General features: G+C 29.1%; 1 protein-coding gene across 2 annotated transcripts in view; it reads right to left on the bottom strand.

Annotated features, from left to right (window-relative positions):
* Positions 1-5,183, bottom strand: part of LOC107447981 (adenylate cyclase type 2) — a 95,352-nt gene extending 90,169 nt beyond the window's left edge. For both annotated transcript variants that reach the window (XM_071182191.1, XM_021144315.3), the window contains exon 1: positions 5,013-5,183. The gene's annotated coding sequence lies outside the window, so the exon portion shown is untranslated. The remainder of the gene's footprint in view (positions 1-5,012) is intronic.

The following is a 5,183-nucleotide window of genomic DNA, read 5'->3' on the forward strand; positions in this document are numbered from 1 at the left end:
ATATATATATATATATATATATATATATATAACGAGTATTTTTAGTTTATGTGTACCTATACTACCTGACTGACAACATGTTTTGAAATTTTGAAGTAGCATACAATTTAAACCTTAATAAAAAACATGCCATGAATACCCATAAATATTAGTATAAAAACATATTTTTATTTCTTGCAATATGAATGTATTAGAAAGAAACTAATTAGGAAATATTAAAAGAAGTTGTAAATATTTTTAAAATTAATTTTTTTTGGAGGTTTATGCAGTAAACTGTACATATTTTCGAGACATTCCCTTAACAATGCACCAACTACACTATCTGGTCAAAGGCTTCCGGTCGCCATTCAAAGCATCATGGTGTGTAGTAGAGATGAGATTGAATTTGCTTTTGAAGGTCCAAGCCCGCCAGGTCTGAAGAATTTTAATTTAAGCCCACACGAACCGAAGATACTTAGAGTTACTTAGAACCCGAGTCCTTCTGAGATATGTCCCGTAGTGGGCTGATCTTTTAAGACACGGTTCCCAGCAGATCACCGAAGTCAAGCATCACTGGCTGCAGTCAGTGTGCGAGTGGGTGACCACTTGGATCAGTCTGCGTAGGAACCGAGGGTGTGCGGTATGGGTCCTCGTTAAATTGTTCTACCGCAAAGTGCTCGACTTCGCGTGCAGGTCGTCGGGCTACCGAAGCGGGGGTACCATCCCCTCTGCAGAGGATCAAAATTGTGATGACATGTCTTCGAATCATCCTCAGGAATGCTTTCCAGACCGTCGCCAATAGCCCATTGCGCAGCTCTAATGCTACGTAAATGAACTACAACAGCAACTACAACAACCTTCTGAGATATACGTCGGATGAAGTCTAAATTTTGCTGTCTCGCTATTAGGTATTTGCTGTTTAAACAAAGAAATTAGTCATTGAAACCTTTTTATCATAATTAAATATTAAATTTAATATTTTTATACTTAATAACAGTACCAAACGCTTGTTTAAAAATATTAAAAAAAATTATGAAAATTTTATCATGACTCTGAGCCTGATAACTTTTTTCAGTAAGCGAGCGTATGCCCCCGGCGAACCCGGACTCGTGCTTTCGCTCTCGAGCTGAACCCGTCTCATCTCTAGTGTGGTGGAGTTTTACATGGTTTGACCTAGTTCGTTTAGTTCCTGTGGTTGGAAAATTGAACTCTGAGATGTATGTAAACATACTGTACGATGCTGCTTTCCAAATCTCTTCGGTAATATTGCGGCCAGTATGGTAATATTACGCTAGTATGGATGTTAAAAAGACTGGACCGGCCTTTTTAGAGTTTCAATCTAAATCCCAAAGTAACATCATTAGGATGAATTAAAAAGCAGATTACGTAATCAACCAAATTGGCCATCATCATTGCCAGCTCTCACTTCAACAGTGATAAACATCTGGAACTTAATTCCTGTTGTCCCGTATCAAAAATAGGGGAAAATTGCTGATGTATGCTAGCTGTCATCAATACTAAATGGGGACATTTATTATATCAACCCCTTCCTTCTCGCTCCCGTAGAAATGACGGGGTGAGGTTTCGCCCTCTATTTCTCGCTTCCGTGATATTCTCGGTCTGGAGCGTTCAGTAGAAACGCGCCAATAAGAATAAAAATAATTAATTTCTTTTGCCCGGAAAACATTTTATTTCTCATTTTACACACCAGATGGCAGTGCCACGATATTTTTAAGGTAATTGTAGATAGTTAGTTTAATTTTAACTAGGTGTCAGCACTAATCAAATACATGTATAATACACGTGTATGGAAAAATAGACACTTTTATTGACCGTCTTCTTGAAAATTAACCGATCGTTAAGGGGTTAACGTATGCCTCGGAATCCCACTGGGTTTCTGGTTACTTTTGGCCAGATAGCTTCTTGTCTTCTCTGCTCATTTCTCTGCAGTTAAATAGTGATATGCAAGTAAATAAAGAAACGCAGTTTCCATATTAAATGCAGCTTCCTTTTTATAAAGATACCTTTAGTGTAATTCACTGTTTCTTAGAGATAGCAATGAAAATTTAAAAAGAAAAGAAAACTTTTGCTTCACATTTCTATTCGAAAAGTGTGATTTAAAAAAAAAAGATATTTATAAAAAAGTAACTAAAAAGTTATTGATATTAACAGCATTTGTTTAACAAATTTCTCTTTATATGTTTGTTGATTATATTTTTTAATGCTTCTTATTACATTGAGATTTTTTTTTTTGTCCTTGATAAGGAGACTTTTATAACGAGGGTCTTACTGTATATATATTTTATTAATAATCACTTAATGACAGTACTAACCATCTCTTATTCAATTAAATTCACCAGTTGAATTTTAAAACCTTATTGAGTTCCTTATCGAAACGATATTCTATGCATTGTAATATTATTTTTAAGAAATTTCATTTAAAAATTACCAATGTTTTTTTTTTCTTTATGCAAAAGAATAATTTTAAATCAAAAAAGTTTTTTACTTGGAGATTTCATGTTATGCCATTGTAACTGCCTTGATTTCTGAATATTTAAATTTTTTTACAGTACAAAAATATAGAAAAGATAATAATAATTTCGTGGCATGAACGCATCTTTCAAACAATTTATTCATATCTCAAAAGGTAAAAACTTAACATTAAAAAAAATCTACTGAAATAGATACTTGAAATCCTTATTGAATTCATTAAGTAGTTCTTGGTTCTTAAAGTTAGATAGTTCACTGTATCAATGAAGCTTAAAGACAAATTCCTAATCATAGTGTTATCTTTCGTATTGTTCTTAGCACCTAAATGATAACATGTAGCATCACTTTCAAGGTTTTCATCAAGTATGCAAAAGCATCGTATTGTCTGAGATTTTAAGAATAAATACAGAGTAAAAAATATTTAGCACTAGGAGAGCACACCCACTTTTTCATAAATTTATTATATTTTTGAAATTAATATAACTGATGAAGAATAGAAATTGTCGTGAACTAACTCCAATAATATAGTGTGAATGTTAGAGCTGGCTATATTTTTTATTATATAGACATTATATAGGCATTTCTTAACCTTTTCTACTGTTCTTTTCTACTCTTCTTTTTTACAGTTCATATAAACTACCTACATCTTTGTATTTGTATGCGTACCATGGGACACAAATCGCACTTCGGCGTGCAAATTTCAATGGCATTAAAATTCATAATAAAACATTTTATAAATATTACGTAAAATGAAAATATTTAGAATTAGAAGAGGAAAATAGATATTTAAAACAAGATCCAAAACCATCAAGATTAATAAGAGAACATTTTCAGTTTTACAAGTCTTATGAATATAAAAAATAAAATATTTTGAGTTAGATAAAAGAAATAATAGATATTTAAAATTATTCATACTTTAATCCTTACTGCCCATTGCAACCTATATAATACAATCATTTTAATTTAACTTTTTAGATTAATAATTTGAAATTTTTTTAATTAATTTTCAGAATTCTTTATTAATAAATTTTTTATCTGTTTTATAAATTTTAATTTTTTTTAATTTAAAGAATAATGTTCTGAAAGAATCTAAAGAATAATAAACCGTAACCGTGAAAATAAGTTTAAAAAATTATTTAAAGGGAGACTTAGTATGATGAACGGAGGGGCAAGGCAAGGTTAACCAGGTTCAATTATTTTAATTCTATTAAATATTTTTGTTTGTCTTTTCCACTTTGTTGCACCACTTGTACTACAAATCCAATGAAAGAATCACATGGCTCAGTTAAAGTGTGCTCTTCTTATTTTAATAATTTGTATTTCAGCACTGATGAGTGATTTTTGAACTTTACTGCTTTACCTTCTAAAATTTGTTTTCGTAAAAATAGACAAATAAATTGCAATTATTTTACAAGATTAAGTCTTTAATTGAATAATTATTTTAATCTATTCAAATTTTTATGATAAGAAGAGAAATTATTTATCTTTTGTGAAACCAAAAACATTAGATACCTTGGTCCCTTAAAACCCGTGATAGATTGAATCATCAAAATAATTCCGACAATGTTTGTTATAAACATTATTCTAATTATTTTATAGATAAGTCATATTATATCTAGTCATATTACAGATATATACAATGAGGTACAAAATAAAAACTGAAAGGGGAACCAACTAGCCTTGGTTTCCCTCTACTGTTCTTTTAATCATGGAAAACTGTGATAAATACCTTTACGAATCTGACGTTCTAAATTAAAAATATCTTTTATTAGTTGACAGTATATTATACAAATTCTCCTAAATAATAGTTCACTTTTATAATTCTTTAGTGCGCGGCATTGGGAACAAATTAAAAATATCTTTAGTTGTTTGATGCTAAGAGAATAGAGAATTTAAATTTTATTTTCAAAGAATAAAATATTTAAATTTTATTTTGATTTGTTTTATCAATATCAAAAATACAAAAAGAATTTCCCTAAAATATAGTTCAAAGCATAAATAAGCATTTCATATTCATATTTTGCAAGCGTGGAAAAAACTGGCAATATATACTGATTATTACTGGAAAAAAACTAATTATATATTTTTTATCGGTATATCCGTTATAAATTAATTACATTAATATCAAAATTCTCTGTTATTACTCAATTGATACAATTGTTACTTATAAACTAAAATTATTGTTTATAAATAAATATAATTTCTTCCAGCTATTTTTAACCACATAGAAATGCAAAAAAATTCTTCAATTAAAAAAAGTAGTTGTATATTAAAGGTTTGACTATCAATTAAACAAAATTTCAATATTTATTTTAATTACTATGATGGAATTATATACCAGATTTTTCAAAGAATACAGCGTAACAAATAAAAGTTTTATCATACAATTTTGTAAAACTCTAAAATTATAAGAAAATATGAACAAACAAATAAAACAAATTTTAAAAAGAATATTTTTATCAAAAATTCATAAGAAAGCATTTTGAATTAAATTTTTAAATAGAAAATTAATGCTTAAAAATTCACATATGGAAAAATCTTACCTAAATTTCTTTCAAATTCTCCGAAAAATTAATTTGCATGTTGAATATTATTTCTATATCGTATCACAAACATGTAAATTTAAAGAGCAACCGCAAGATAATGATATCAAAATCCAATTGATCAGACCAGAGCAACTCGTTCTTTTTTTCCCAAGCGATTATCTTGATAAT

Source organism: Parasteatoda tepidariorum, chromosome 1, assembly GCF_043381705.1.
Source record: "Parasteatoda tepidariorum isolate YZ-2023 chromosome 1, CAS_Ptep_4.0, whole genome shotgun sequence".
NCBI classification, from domain to species: domain Eukaryota; kingdom Metazoa; phylum Arthropoda; class Arachnida; order Araneae; family Theridiidae; genus Parasteatoda; species Parasteatoda tepidariorum.